Source organism: Macrotis lagotis, chromosome X (genome assembly GCF_037893015.1).
Source record: "Macrotis lagotis isolate mMagLag1 chromosome X, bilby.v1.9.chrom.fasta, whole genome shotgun sequence".
Classification (NCBI taxonomy): domain Eukaryota; kingdom Metazoa; phylum Chordata; class Mammalia; order Peramelemorphia; family Peramelidae; genus Macrotis; species Macrotis lagotis.
Genome location: NC_133666.1, coordinates 362230264 through 362247673, shown reverse-complemented (window position 1 = coordinate 362247673; position 17410 = coordinate 362230264). Strand labels below are relative to the sequence as shown.

The window sequence follows — 17410 nt, the reverse complement described above, 5'->3', positions numbered from 1 at the left end:
TTCTCAGGACAATTATGTTAGTATGTTAGATATACAATATATATAATATTGTTATTAGTGATGCTGAATCTAAAGGCTGAAGAAATTAAGCTACTTGTTCAGCAAGTAGATTTGGAATTTAAAGTCTGTTCTCTACTAATTCAAAAGTGGCTATAAGGTGTTATAATTAAGACTGACCTTTAGGGTTCAGGACTGATAGCAGTAAATTAGTTTCATTTGTATACTCCAGCAAAATAGTCACTTTGGTGATCTGTGAACCTGTATATTATAACTACAGTTTGTCAACTGTTGTTCAATAATTAGTATTTACTATAGTGAATTTTTTGTGCCAACGCAGAACTAATAGTCTTCAATTTCTCCCTTGGCTGCTACACTAAGAAGAAAAACAAACTATTTGTAGCTTCTGCAAATGTTTCTGGCTTTGTAAATCAATGCAAACTTAATGGTGCTTTTATTCTTCTACTTTACAACATTGTTGAATGCCAGAAAGAATAGTTGGGCTCAGACAGAGCACCCAGTAAATTAGAATTAGACACTCTTGATAGCCAACATGATCTTTAATCTAAAGAACTAAAAGCAAGAGTCCAGGTTCCAGTACCTGTGGCACATTGTCAGTGGAGGAAAAACATCCTAATCAGCCAACTTCAGTTTTTTAAATCCCTGTGTGTAAGTCACAGATGTCAAAAAGAGCAATGTTAGGAATAGGAGAGTTTAGAAAATAGACTCTAGATGATCTGGGATGTGCTATTAACGACATGCTTGCTCTAATTGTAAATTAGCCAGAATCAATGCCATTCTCTAAGCTATGGTGATTTGTGAAATGACAATAAATGCTAAATTTACATTGGGAATTTTACTGATTCATGAATTGTTACAAACATTTTATTAGGTCATATCAATAACAGTTGGTCATTATATTTTTGCATTTCCCCTACCATTCAGATTCTATATAGAATAGCAGCAAAATCATAATATCTAAGGGCAGGCAACTATTATTATTATTATACCTCCCAAAGGGCACAAAGCAACAAAGAATTTTTTCTTCCTTTCTTCCGTATTATTCTGTGTACCTGGGGTTCAACTGAATTCATCAAACAAATTCTTCCTGAATCTATCTTCCACTAGCCAAGAAAGAGATCCTACATATACACAGAAACAGATAATTTCTGTCTCTAGCCTACTCTCTCTCTCTCTCTCTCTCTCTCTCTGTGTGTGTGTGTGTGTGTGTGTGTGTGTGTGTGTGTGTCTACTTGACTGGCTGGCTGACTGGCTTTCTCCCCTTACCTTACCTTCATGTATGTATATATATATATATATATATATATATATATATATATATATATATGCGTAAGAATGCTTAAGCTAGGGGGTGGCTAGGTGGCGCAGTGGTTAAAGCAACAGTCCTGGAGTCAGCAGTATCTTGGTTCAAATCAGGTCTCAGACATTTAATAATTACCTAGCCATGTGGCCTTGGGCAAGCCACTTAACCCCATTTGCCTTGCAAAAAAAAAGAAACCTAAAAAAAATGAATGCTTAAGCTATATACATATGTGCATAGATATACATGCTTACTGTCTTGACATATGCTTATACATGTTTGCATACAGAATATACAGGAATATGTATATTATATATACATATAAGATTAGTATATGTGTATACATATACATATATACATATTAATATACTTGTTCCCTGCCTATTAATGTGGATATTGCATATGTATACATGTATATGGGTGTATACCAAAACATATCTATCGATCAAGAATAGTAGTTAATAGAGTTAACCTGATATGTGACAAAAGTACTTCAAGAATAGAAGATAAGGTAGAATAGAAATAAGAAAGGAGAAAAGTAATTTCATAATGCATAACCTGTAATGATGTCAGCAAGTACCAAGTAGAAGAGTGACCAGATTTTCTGATTAGAATAAAAAACTTAGAAGGTGTGAAACTCAAGTACATATAGAAATATAAAAGAAATTCATCGAAAAAGTGATTGTTTTCTTTTTTTTATCACTAAAGTGACATCCTTCTGTTCAATGGAAAGATCAAGGATATGACCACACTTGTGTGTGATTTGAATGATTCTATTGTAAGACTTAGGATGGAGACGTTACAAATATATAGATGTACCTTTCATTCTCTTCATCAACATGCACTGTAGAGTGATGGACATAGAAAAATCCAGGGATAAAAGTCATTCAACTTTTATTCCTTATAAAAATAAACAGTTATGATTATCTTTGACATCCTCTTTATTTTTTTATGAACTCTTAGGTAGGTTTCTGTGCCTCAAGGGCATGGATGGGAGAAGATGAGAAGATTAAAGGAAATTAAGGATATATACTGAAACAGTCAAAGCACAAAAAGGAATTACAGATAATGCTTGATCATAGTAAAAAAATGGAGATCATTAATAGAAAGAAGATGTCTCATGCAAGGGGAATAGTGCCTTTTCCAGATAGTTACAAACAATTCCTTTAATATTAAACTAATAATTTTCCTGAAATTAAAATCAAACTCATTGACCCCCTAGCGAAATGGTCCTCTTTCCATTTTGGAAGGACATATGTATTGATTTTCTAAATTCTTGCAAAGAAAATAGTGTGATTCAGTAATCACATTTCATTTATTTATTTTTATTGATATTTTATTTTTACAAATACATGCTATGAAAGGTTTTCAACATTCATCCATGAGCATATGCATAGTTTAACTTAACAAAATTTCCTTTCACCCGCCCTTCCTAACCCACTCTCCTCAGTGGTTAACAGTTAGTTTTACATTGTACATATATATTTGTGATAAGCATGTTTATAGATTAGTAATTTTCCATATGAGGAATTAGGATTAAAGAAACAAAATACATAAGTGATATTTTTATAAATAAGTTCATCAGTTTCTGAAGAGTATTTAAATCTTTTTTGGTTTTGTTTTGTTTTGTTTTATTTTATTTTTCTTCCTCTGGATATGGATGGCATTGTCCATAGCTGATCTAATACAATTGTCCTAGCTTTCTGAACTGCATAGAAGAATTGCATCCATCAAGGTTGATCATGTGCAATATTGTTGTTAATGTGTACATTGTTTAAGGGTTCTCCCTTTGCTCAGCATCAGATTCTGTAACTCATTGCATGCCTCTTTACAGTCTAATCATTTATGATCTCTTATAGAACAACAATATTCCACAGTATTCATGCACCATAACCATTTCCCAATTAATGGGCATCCTATCAATGAGTGATCAAATTACATTTCAAACATCCTTTATGACTCTAAGAGGCAATGTGGCATAATGAAGGTAATTCAATGCAGTTGTCTTATGGGAGAACTACTGATTGCTAAACTAAATGAATAAAAGACTAAATGACTAAAAGACCAAACCATGACAAGGAAGGGGATGGCAAAAATAATACTTTATTTAGTTTATGAGTGACATTATGCAACACAATGATTCATGTTGATAAATGTGTATCTGATTCAGTTAAGTTCATGTGAGTTGTGTCAAGATTATTCCTTATCTAAAATGCCACCTTCTGTGAAAAGTCTTCTACACTTTCTCCCATACAGTGATTTGCTTTTGTTGTTTACTTCCATTACTTCCAATAATTTTTTAGCTTTTTTTAGCTTCAATATATGTGTATGTATGCATGTTTGCATATTGTCTTCCTATTAAATTGTAAGGTCTTAGAGGATAAAAATTGTCTTCTACCTCTTTTTGCATGACTAGTTATTATCAAAGTACCTAGAACATAGTAGATATTTAATGTTTATTGAATTGAATGGAACTATTTCCTTTTTTCTACACAGATATGAAAATTTCACAATGAAAAACAAAGTCAACAATATGTGTAGAAATAACCAGGTATGAAAGTTCAGGATAGTGTCTAAAAGGTTTGTTTATATAGTAAAGAGGATTCCAGTGACCACGGTAAGGCTCCCTATTAGTCATATGACAAAGAACCCTTTGACTATATGGTGGGGGCTCCTATCCCATAGAATTTATTTACTCCCAGAGAGTTATCATCCCCCTCTGAGGTTGCATCTACAAATGATGCCTATGAAATGTTCCTTGAGAATTAAACCCACTCCCTCATAATTGTTCCCTCTTTTGTGGTGTTTATAGGTTTTTATTTAGAATGTCACAATTGGAAAACATGTTGTACTTTTAGGTTAAAGAGTTTGACTTCCATTTCTACCATTTATGGTTGTGAATTTAGGCAAAACATTTGATCTTTCTCAAAATCAGTTTCTTAATTTACAAAATTGTGAGAGTGATTTTGTTAATACTTCACATCAATCAAATGGATCTAATGTAAAATTGTTTTCTATTACTAGTTACCAAACACATCAACCAAATTTGACTTTACAGTATTAATGAATAACAAATGAGAATTTCATATAAAAATGTAAACATTAAATAAGAGGCAGCAATACATGGTGGATAGAGACATATCTTTGAGATCAGAAAAATGTGGGTTCAATTGTTCCTTCTGATATATCACTGGTTAAGTGATCCTAGTCAAGTCCCTTAACCTCCCAGTCCTCTAACAAGAACTCTCTCCAGACTATTAGTTATGGAGGGGAACAAATGCAACAGTATTTTTAAAGTAGCAAAATACCTTGCATATATTAAATGTCTAATAATTATTTCTTTCCATCCATTTCTTTTCCTTTTTTCTGTGTCCTGTACTGAAGTGTTAAGTGATTTACGAAACAAAAGAAAAAAATTTCTACAAAGATTAATACTTTTTATTGTTGTTGTTGTTATTATTATAAATTGTAAATTATTTTACTACTTCTACTACTACTACTAAAGGAAGCCCTGGAGTCTGGATGGCACAACTTCAAATCTGCCCTCAGGCACTTGACACTTATTAGTTATGTGACCTTGGGCAAGTCACTCAATCCTAATTGCCTCATATCCAGGGCCATCTCCAGCCATCCCAATTCTTATCTGACTCTGGAGGAGAAAGTGATAGCACAACAACCCTTCATTCAAATCCAGTTTAACAGCTCCTTATGGCATCTTTATGGCATCACCTCCCTGATGTCATGGTCTTCTTTGAGAATAAAGGACAAACATCATCATTAACATTTTAATTACTGCTACTGCTACTCCTGTTACTACTATCTGGAGATTTAATTCATCTCAATTTGCTGAATTAACTAAGCAAAAGCAATAGAGTTTTGTGATTCTTTCATCTCTATACTGAAACAATCAGTTCCCGAATTCTTATAGTTCCCCTTTCCTTTCCAATTCAAATAATATTCTACTTATTAAAAAAAAGCCAGAAATATAAAAAGTTGGAAAACTTTCATTTGTATCATTCATCTGTCCACATTGTTTTGGTCTCTCCTCCTCCCCATTTATCCCTATATAGATCCTCTTCTTTTTTCCCAATATGTCTCTTTAAGCTTTTCCTTTTTTTGCATGTGATCTTAATTTCCTCAATCATTCTGAGGGTCTTGATACTCTTTTTCTTTGGAAACATGGTTTACTTTTAGATTCTTTCACAGTTTCCTGTCCTTTTATCTTTGTAATTGGTTGAAAAGTGCATTCTCAAACCATTTCTGTTTTTTATGCAGTTCCCACCTTTTTTCTCTTCTTTGCAATTGTTTAAATTTGTGTATTCAGAATTTTATGACTGAGTTGATTTTATTTCCTGGACTAATTTCTATGCACTTTGACAATGTGTGACCTAGACATTATTTTTTAAAATTAAACCTGTGCTACAGAAATCTTCTGTACAGGTCATGCTATTCTCAGCTAACCTCTTCTACTCTTTCATCAACTAAGTATAAAGTGGTCACTTTTCATGAAGATTTTGTTACTTCCCTACAGAACAACCAGTTCTAATTCATTTGTAAGATACAGGTTCAGATTAGAATTGACTTTTTTGGTTCCTATATCTTCTGGAGTATGAAATGTGAGAAATTATTAATGACTATACGGCTGACAAAGAACAATTGTATGAACACTTCTCACACAAATTAAATCAGATTTAAATAACTGGGAAAATATAAGAGCTAATATAATAAAAAATGACAATTCTATCGAAACTAAACTAACTGTTTAGTGACCCACCGATCAAAATTCCAAAAAATTACTTTAATGAGTTAGAAAAAATTGTAAGTAAATTCATATGGATGAATATAAAGTCAAGAATTGCCAGGAGCTTAATGAAAAAAAAGTGCAAAAGAAGGTGCCTTAGCCCTACCTGATCTAAAATTATATTATATAGCATCAGTCATCAAAACTGTTTGATATTGACTAAGAAATAGAGTGGTGAACCAGTGGAACAGACTAGGTGCAAAAGTAGGAGATGGTTATAGTAATCTGCTGTTTGATAATCCCAAAGAGTGCAGCCATTGGGATAAAAACTCCCTCTTTGATAAAAACTGCTGGGATAATTGGAAGGTAGTATGGAAGAAGCTTATATTAGACCAACACCTAACACCCTTTACCAAGATAAGATCCAAATGGTTACAGGACTTAGAAAAAAAATCAATACTATAAGCAAAGGACTAGTTTACCTGTCAGATGTATGGAAAGGGGAGCAGTTTATGACAAAGGAAGAGTTGGAGAACATCACCAAAAACGAATTAAATGATTTCTTAAATTAAAAAGATTTTGCACAGATAAAACCACTGTAATCAAGATCAAAAGAAATGTAGTAAATTGGGAAACAATCTTTACAACTAATGATTTTGACAAAGGACTCATTTCTACAATACAGAGAACTGAGTCATATTTCTAAAAGAAAAGGCCATTCCCCAATTGACAAATGTTCAAAGGTTATGCAAAGGCAATTTACAGATGAGGAGATCAAAGCAACCCATAGCCATATGAAAAAATGCTGTAAATCATTAATTATTAGAGAAATGCAAATTAAAGCTTCTCTGAGGTACCACCTCACGCCTCTCAGATTGGCCAATATGACCATAAAGCATAATGATCATTGTTGGAAAGGTTGTGGGAAAACTGGGACACTATTACACTATTGGTGGAACTGTGAACTCATCCAACCCTTCTGGAGAGCTATTTGGAAGTACGCCCAAAGGGCAACAAAAATGCGCATACCCTTTGACCCAGAAATACCACTATTGGTTCTATATCCTGAAGACATGATGAAAAAGTGTTAAAAACATTACTTGTACAAAAATATTTATAGCAGCCCTGTTTGTGGTGGCAAAGAAATGGAAATCAAGTAAACGTCCTTCAATTGGGGAATGCCTTAGCAGACTGTGGTATATGTATGCCATGGAACAATATTGTTCCATTAGAAACCAGGAGGGAGGGTATTTTAGGGAAGCCTGGAGGGATTTGCATGAACTGATGCTGAGTGAGATGAGCAGAATCAGAAAAACACTGTATACCTTAACAGCAACATGAGGGTGATGTTCAACCCTAAAGGACTCACTCATTCCATCAGTGCAACAATCAGGAACAATATTGGGCTGTCTGCAAAGGAGAGTGCCATCAGTGTCCAGATCAAGAGCTGTGGAGTTTGAACAAAGTTCAAGGAGTATTCCCTTTAATTTAGGGGAAAAAACAGATATCTTATTGTTTGATCTTGTTACCTCTTAGAATTCTTGTCTCTTCCTTAAGGATATGATTTCTCTTTCAACACACCCAATTTGGATCAAGGTACAACATGGAAATAAAGTAAAGACTGACAGATTGCTTTCCATGGTGGGGGGGAGGGAAGTAAGATTGGGGGAAAAATTATAAAACTCAAATAATAACTTCAATAAAAATAAATTAAAATAACCAAAAAACAACAGTATGGAAAGTTGAATTCCCCATCAACAAAATTACATGCACACTATCCTATTGGACCCATGATCTATATCTCAAATTCCTCATCTGTGTGTACATATATTTATATATATATATATATATATATATATATATATATTTTCATATATGACAAATAAATGTGTTCTTGAATTTCTAAATATACAGGTATCTGTACAAACATATATGTGTATATATTCCACTGATAAAAATTGCTTTTGTTTTTACATTTACTTATGTGTATTTGACCATATTTCCTTCTCCTGCTTGCTTTAAATCCTTGTAATAGTAATCAAAGTTATTCTGTTCCTCCATCATTCCCCTACCCCGTCCAACCTTTAATAGATTCTATTTCTTTGGGAAAAAAAGGCTTTTCCAGTCTATCTTTTATTCAAAGTTTTTAATCTCTCCAAGTATCAATGATGTCAACACCACACATTTTCCTCTTTTATTAGATCTATTATTCATCCTTGACATTTCAGAATAACTTTATATGTTTACATAATATATCCTTACTTTCCTTTTTCCATTAAAATGAAACACCCCCATCTTCCCTTTGATCTGTAGCTGAGTTATATTATTCTCTTCATACCATTTATAAGAGGAGTATCTGCTCTCATATTGAACTTAAATACAGCAACAAACTCTTGGCTGGGACAGAAAAATGGCTCTCTAACCTTCTGTGCATGCCATTGTTCTATTCACCCTATACTTTTATTTGAGTTCCTTGGCCCTTTGCAGTTCACTTTCATAGAATACTTGGTTTCATATTTTATAAAAAACATGAAATACTAATAGAATTTTGTCTTCAATTTATGAAGACATATTCTACAAAAAATACTAGCTAAAATGATTAAAGAAAAAATCTTAACAGAAGATTAATGAAAGCATTTTAGAAAAGTATTAAATGAGCTTTTTTCCCCCAAGGTAAACATTGATTAAGCAATCAAACTATTGAAATTCAAAATATGTTTTCCTAATTAGTCAGGCACAGAAATTATTGATTTTTATTTCTAAGTTTCTAATCTAAAGCAAAAGCCCCTTTATATTGCATCAAAATTATTTGAGAATGAAGATTGGTTGCAATAATTTTGTTTTTCCTGCAAAAAATCAAGCCTTACTTGCAAACATGCTATCATTCTAATCAAATTCAGCTCAAATCAAGCTACTGGCAATATTCTGCTTTCTCGCTAATTATAATATTTTAGTTAAAAATAGAATACTCATTGACTGAAGTGCTCTATTGTAAACATGCCCCATTAAATAAAAAAAAAAAAACAGAACTATTTTTTCCCCCTCTATGTAAAAATACTTTCAGTGTCTGGTAATTAATTCAATTGACTTGATCAGATTTGAACAGGATGTTACAAATGTTTAGAGCACCATGTGGGTACATGATGGCTACAGTCCTGTGGTTCTTAATTATTCATATGAAGGCCAAATGAATTAATAATCAAACGGGGGCTATTACCACACTTGCAGAAGAACATGGCTCTTTTGATAGAGCTTTCTGGAAGAATTTTGCTATTACAGGCAGTATCAGAACATGTTCATTCTAAGGAAAGGACAAAGCCTGGCAAATCAATTATTGTTATTTGCAGGAGGGCTTCAGCATGGTTTGAGTAACATTGCTTTTAACAGTTTATTTTGTTAATAAGTTCAACATAATTCACTCACCATTTTAGGAAGTTTTTAGATTCAAACATCAAAGTGAAAACATTTAAATTCATTCGAAGGGAATATTCATCAGAGGCATTTTCAATCACTTATTAATGTACTATATATTCTATTCTGTGTCTTGCCTTTGTGTACAAAAGTTAAGACAAATTATATAATAATATATCCCCCTTTGAATCTTAAAATAAAGGACATAAGCATTAGGAACATTGTTTTATAAAGGTTCAAAAGGAAAAGCTGTCAAGACATCTGCAAGTTGAGATAACAAAAATATTAATTATGTTACCAGATTTTTTTCATACTGTGCTCAACTAGAAAAAAGCAAGAAGGGTCAACTAGTGGAACAATGGGTAGAGCACAGGCCCTGGAGTCAGGAGGACCTGAATTCAAATCTAGTCTCAGACACTGAATAATTACCTAGTTGTGTGACCTTGGGCAAGTCACTTAACCCCACTGCCTTTCAAAAAAAAGAGAAAGGGGGGGGGAATTAAATGACAAATTGCACAGCCTTGTAATAAGTGTAGCCCTGGCAGAGATGATATAAATAAAACATTTTCTATTGGAAAACAATTGCAAAAAGAAGAAATACTAAATTGCTTATTATTGAAAGTCCAAAACGTTTCTTAGATATATATTCAAATTCAGTACTTATTCCTAGGCAAAAATGAAGTTAAAAATTCTATACAATAGGTGATATTTTGGGGAATAAATGTAAGAAATACATATATATATATGTATATACATATGAATATATATATTTCTTTTTTAAATTTTGTGTTATTTTTCTCTGATAACATGTAAAATTCATTTTTAAGATTGAATTTAAAAATTCTGAGTTTCAAATTCTTTAATTCCCACTCTACATTGAAAAAAAAATAGATTTAAAATGTGTAGTCATGCAAACCATTTCCCTACTAGTATGTTGTGAAAGAACACATAGATCTAACTTCTAAAAAAAGAAAACTCAAGAAAAATAAAGTTTAAAAAAGTATGCTTTCTTCTGCATTCAGGTACTCTCTTTCTATCTCTATAGAAGGATAGCCTTCTTTATCATAAGTACTTCAAAGTTGACTTGAGTTGCAGCTATTGTTGAGAAAACCTCACATTCAAAGCTGATCATTCTAAAATATTGCTTTATGTTCAATACATTTCCCATTGCATGTATGTACTTCCAGGTTTTACTGATAATATTTAGTTCATTTTTTTCTATAACATATTAACATTCCATCATAATAACATGCCACAATTAGTTCTGTTATTCTCCGACTGATAACCATCTCCTCAATTTCCAATTCCTTGCCAGAGAGCAAGAGAACAGAGTCGTTATAAATGTCCTGATACAAAAAAGTATTGTTTTCCTTTCCAAGTTTTCATTTCTTATGAAATACAGACTCAGTAATAATGGAAAGTCTAAGGATATTCATGGATTTATAACCCTTTGGATATATTTCTGAATTGCTCTAAAAATGGTTGGGTCATTTTCTCACTCCTTCAACCATGATAATGACTCATTTTCCTTATATAATTTCCATTTGTCATTTTTCCTTTCTGTCTTATTAGCCAATTCAATGGATGTAAAGTCATACTTTAAAATATTCCTGATTTGCATTGATCTAATCTATTGTGACCTAGTACTTGTTAATTGCCAAAAATAGCAGTGATAACCTCATCTGAATACAGTTCATATTTTTTTTCTTATTTATCTATTGGAGAATGACTTATTCTTATTTATGTGACTCCATTCTCTATGTTTGATAAATGAGAAACTTGCTTCAAAGTTTTCCCCATTGTTACTATGGCTACTGTATGGTCCTGCATCCTATTTCTTGCACTCCTCAATCATTCAAGCAATTATTGAATTATCTTTCATCCCTCTTGTTTAATGTTTTTTTCTTTTGATTTCCACCTCCCACGATCTACTCTACCTTATCTCATGCCGAGTCCTTTCTCAGCAATCTTTTTTTTTATATATATTTGCAAGGCAGATGGGGTTAAGTGGCTTGCCCAATGCCACACAGCTAGGTAATTATTAAGTGTTTGAGACCAGATTTGAACCCAGGTATTCCTGACTCCAGGGCCAGTGTTTTATCCACTGTGCCACCTAGCCACCCCTCCGAGTCCTTTCTCAATGCTCACTAACTTCACTGCCCGCTTCCTCTCCATAGCAAAAGCTCCTTCTCCTCTTTTATAAGTGAAATAAATTATTCATTATATTTCCCCATTACATTTCTCTTAGTACATTATTCTCTCACCCATTAATTTCATCTTTTCATTATATATCCCTTCATTTTTGACTTGTATCTAAATATGCTCCCTCTAACTGCCCTAATAAATGAGAAAGTTCATATGACTTTCCAGTTGATCTCTCCATGTAAGAATTAAACAGGTCAATATCAATATCATTGAGTCCCTTATATCCATTATTGTTCACCCTTTTTAATACCTTACTTGAGTCTTATATTTGAAGATCAGATTTTCTGTTTAGCTCTGGTCTTTTCATCAGAAAAGTTCAAAAGTTTCCTATTTCATTGATTGTCCATTGTTTTTCCCACAATAGAGTATACTCATTTTTCTTGGGGAGTCGATCTTGGTTGTAATTCAAACTCTTTTTCCTTCTAGCATTTTATTTTTCTAGCTCTATAATTTCTTAATGTAACAGCAGTATAATCTTATATTATTATGACTGTATTCCATGATAAATGAATTGCTTTTTTCTAGATAGTTGAAACATTTTATCCTTGACCTGGGCCTCTGATATTATATTGCTAGTTGTCTATATTTGGGGATCTCTTTAGCAATTAGATCAGTGGATTCTTTCAATTTCCATTTTACCTTCTGTTTCCATACTATCAGGGGCATTTTCCTTGAAAATTTCTTGAAAGATGATGTCTAGGTTATATTTTTGGATAGCTGCTGCAATGTAGTTCAATAAATTTTAAATTAGCTGTCCTAGATCTATTGCACAAGACAGTTGTTTTACCAAAGAGATATCACATTGTTTTCTAGTTTGTTTTTTCCTAAATGTGCATTTTGTTTATTATTTATTATCTCACAAAAATTTCAATTTTATTTTGCTCTGTTCTATATTTTAGGGAATTATAATCTTTGGAGATTTTTTTACCTCCATTTCCTTTCAACCAAAACTGCTTTTTTAAAGAAAATATTTATTTAGTTTTTATTTTTTTGTGCAAATGATGCTTTTTTATACATTACTAAAATATTCTTGTTTAAGAGTAAACATAGTACCACTTCCCCCCAAAAATATAGACTCCCATGATCCATAAAGTGAAGGAAAGAGAAAATAATAATAACAATAACAATAACAATAATAATAATAATAATAATAATAATTTATAATAAAAGGGCAGCCAGGTGGTGCAGTGGACGAAGCACCTGCCCTGGAACCAGGAACACCTGAGCCCAAATCCGGTCCCAGTCACCCAACAATCACCCAGCTGTGTGACCCTGGGCAAGGCACCCCAACCCCATTGCCTTGCAAAAACCAAAAAACAGAACGAAACAAAGAAATAAAATAATATAGTAATAATAATAATAACAATAATGATGATGATGATGATGATAATGATGATGGTGATGGTGATAATTTTATGGGTAGCTAGGTGGCAGAGCAGACAGAGCACCAGTCCTGGAGCCAGGAGCACCCGAGTCCAAATACTGTCCCAGATACCCAACAATCACCTAGTTGTGCGGCCCCGGGCAAGTCACCCAGCCCCATACGCCCTGCAAAGCCCCCTCCCAATATGATAATAGTAGTAATGATAATAATAATAATAATAATAATAATAATAATAATAATAGTAAATAAATGTGCTTCAGTCTATGTTGCAACACCTCCAGCTCTGTTGTGGGTGGGTCACATTCTTTATGATAAGTCCATCACATATTGCATATTTTTCCACTGTTGCCATTGCTGATCGCAACTCCTTCCATTCATACTTCCCCACTACCATATATACTATATTTTCTCTCTCTCCCTTCACTCTGTCCCTCTTCTTAAATGTGCTTTATGGTAGCTGAGTGGCACAGCAGACAGATCACTGGCCCTAGGGCCAAGAGGCCCCAAACCCACAAACTGCCCCTTAGCCCCTTGCAAGAAGTAAAAAAGAAAATGTGTTATATCTGAGCAGTCCTCCCCACTGTCCACCCTCTCCTCCATCACTCATATCACCCCCTTCCCCCGTCCCCCTTCTCTCCTTCTTACTCTACATGTCTATACTCCTTTGAGTATATATATGCTCTTTCCTCTCCTAGCCACCTCTGATGAGAGCAAAGGTTTCCTCATTCCCCCTTCCATTCCCCCTTCCGTATCATTGCAATAATTCATTGTAATAAAAAAAAATCCTACTATATGAAATATCTTAGCCTATTCCACCTCTCCTTGCTCTTACTGTTACATTTCCCTTTTAGCCATTGACTCCATTTTTACACTATATTATATCTTCAAATTCATCTCTCTCCTGTGCTTACTGTATAAAAGCTCCTTCTACCTGCTCTATTAAATGAGAAGTTTCTTATGAATATTATCAGTATCATTTTTCTATGTAGGAATACATGCAGTTCATCATCATTAAATCCCTCATATTTCCCCCCCCTCTCCTCCACTTTCTGTGCTTCACCTGAGTCCTTTATTGTAGATCAAATTTTCTTTTCAGCTCTGGTCATTTTAACAGGAACATTTGAAATTCCCCTGGTTCATTGAAAGTCCATCTTTATTCTTGGAAGAGGGCATTCAGTTTTGCTGGGTAGTTGATTCTCAGTTGCTTTCTGAGTTCTTTTGCCTTCTGGAATATTATATTCCAAGCATTATGAGCCTTTAATGAAGTTGCTGCTAAGTACTGTGTGATCTTGACTGCACTCCATGATATTTGAATTGTGTCCTTCTGGCTGCTTGTAATATTTTCTCTTTGAATTGGGAGTTCTGGAACTTGGCTATAATATTCCTGGGGGATGTTTTTTTGGGATCTCTTCCTGGGGGACATTGGTAGGTTCTCTCAATTTCTATTTTGCCCCTTGCTTCTGGGCAATTATCTTGTAGGAATTCTTTAACAATGATGTGAAGACTCTTTCTGATCATGACTTTCAGGTATCGCAATACTTTTTAAAATATCTCTCCTGAATTTGTTTTCCAGATCAGTTGTTTTTTCAATGAGATATTTCACCTTTTCTTCTAATTTTTCATTCTTTTGGTTTTGAAGTGTTGTATCAGCAGCTTCCCTCAGTTCCATTCTACATCTGAAGGATTTGTTTTCCTAAGAGAGCTTTCTTATTTCTTTTTTTCCATCTGGTCAATTCTGATTTTTAAAGCATTTTTCTCCTCAATAACTTTTTGAACTGTTTTATCCATTTGACCTATGATGGTTTTTAACATGTTATTTTCTTCAGAATTTTTTGGATCTCCCTGAATAAGTTACTGAATTCTTTTTCATGTTTTCCCTTCATCTCGCTCTTTTCTTTTCCCTGTTTTTCTTCTATCTACCTCTCTCGATTTTCAAAATATATTTTGAGCTCTGTCATAGCCTGAGTCCAATTTCCATTTTTCCTTGGAGGCATTAGATGCAGGTACTTCCTCATCTTCAGATTGAGTATATTTATCCTTCTTGGGATCATAGACAATGTATTTCTCAATGGTGTTCCTCTTTTCTCTCTATTTACTCATTTCCCCAGCCTGTGCCTGGCTTTGGGGTGCTTCCTGAGCTTTTGAGTATTATTGGGACACTGCCCGCAAAAGGATCACCGTGTGTGAAATTCTGTCTTCCCTCCTGGGCTGTGAATGACCACAAGCACCACCCTTGTGCCATGGAGCTGAGGTGGGGTGGGACCCTACTGTTCTATGGGGGGCACAGACTGTGATCAGTATCTGAATGTGATCAGAGCCCCAGAGTCCTGTTCCAGGTACAGAGGACAAACCTCTGAAGTCTCTCTCCACTCTCTTTCCTTTGGTAAGCCAGGTACTCAAGTTTCAGTTGCCTAGGGGCTCCTTCTTACTGCCTCCACTTGATTCCTTTCCTTGTATCTGGGCTGCCATGGTAACGCTGCTGGCTTAGTGCCCTGAGGACTGGGCTTCAATGCTTGCTCTGGCAAAGGTCCCCCACTGATCTTCCAAGTTGTGCCCAGTGCTCCCCGGGGGTGTAGGTCAAGAAAGTGTCCCAGCTACCAGGAGTGCAGCTCCCACGCACCCTGGGGCTGCCTATGGGAGGCTGAAATTCCTTCACTCTGGTGGGCCACCCTTCTAGCTGTGTGTAGTGGAGCTTTTCCGATATTTTCCAGGTTACCTTACTATGGAATTGCCTCACTGGATCTCTCTGTGGTTTCTGTCTCTGGAAAATTTAGTTAGAGCCCTTATTCTATAAGTTTTGTAATATTTTGAAATATTAGAGAGAAAGAGCACCTATGACAGCCTCTTCTCCTGTTGTCATCTTGGCTCTGCCCTTTTAATACTGCTTTTTAAAGCAATCTTTTCCCTATTGTCTTTCTCTATTTGTTTAAGTCTGGTTTTTAACATGTCAGGTTCTTCAGCATTTTTTGTTTTTGGTCTCTTTCAAGAAATTGCTGTTTTAATGATTTTCCTGCATCATTCTCATTTGTCTTGACAATTTGTCCTCTAGCTCCTTTACTTGAGCTTCAAAATTATTTTAGAGCTCTTCCATGGCTTAAGACCAATTCATATTTTATTTTGAGCCTTGCGTGTCAATCTTTTAATTTATTATCTTCTTCTGAATGTTGTATTTATCTTCCCCATTACCATAGTAACTTTTTATGGTCAGTCATTTTTCTTCTGTTGCTTGATTATTTCCACAATTTAATGCCTTGATTTAACTATTTATTAAGGTATGACCCTGTTTCCAACTGAGGAGCCACCTTAATTTGGGTAACTGTCTTCAGAGATATTTTTAGGAACCCAGAAGGTTTTAGTTCTTCCAAGAATGTATAATTGAAGGAGATAGTTTGCTCCTCTCCTGATCTGTGTTCTGCTCTTATAGTGAACACAAGTACTCCTTTCTCACCTGGAACCATAAGGCAGTTTCTCACTACCATGTAGTAGCAAGCTCTGTTTTGCTACTGCTGGAACTTTGTCCCAGGATTGCAACACACATCTATATATTGACTAAGCCACAGAATCCTTCCTCCATAATGGCAAAGTAATCTCTTTCTGACCCCTTTACTGTCTTTTGACTGATATTTCTAGAAGCAACCGTGGCTGATTTAGGGCTCCTAAGAATTTTTCTTGCTCCATTTGGGCCGGGTCTTCTCTGCTGAACACCTTGGCACAACTGACTTTTCTTGCTGACATCAAAGTTGTCACTGGTAGTCTCTGGGCTAAAACATCTTGAAAATGCCATCACTGTCACTAACCCAACAGTTTGGTGATCCTCTTTTACATGTTCCTGGATCATAGGGACCAGTCCATGCTATCTAGACCTTTGCTACACTTTTCTCTCAGAGAGGTGCAACAGAATTTTACTGCTGATTCTTTAAGTTGGATGAGTGTGGAAAATTGTTACACTCTGTCTTGATTTGGATTCTGTCTCTCTCTAATACTCTGAATCATTATTTAAATGTATTTGGAGGAGATTTAGGTAAGAGCTTGTCTTTACCACATCAACTTTTCTCTGCCCCCAGAACTAGATTTTATATTACAATCTTCTCATCCTTCATGAACCCAACAAAAGCAAGTTCATTGTAGATTGCTGAATAAGGATTTCACTTTAGAAATAGTCTATTTGAAGCAACAAAAACCATTTGTGGAAAAATACATTATCAAAAAGACCAATATTTGATTCATCATTCATAGCATTTAAAGATAATATATATATATATATATATATATATATGTATATATATATACATATATATATATGTGTATATATATATATCAGAGATTTGGGGATTAAATAATAAGGATGGAA

General features: G+C 34.3%; 1 pseudogene; it reads right to left on the bottom strand.

The window, feature by feature from the left end:
- Window positions 1-16897, bottom strand: part of LOC141499120 (large ribosomal subunit protein eL6 pseudogene) — a 50610-nt pseudogene extending 33713 nt beyond the window's left edge.
- Window positions 16898-17410: the final 513 nt, after the last annotated feature.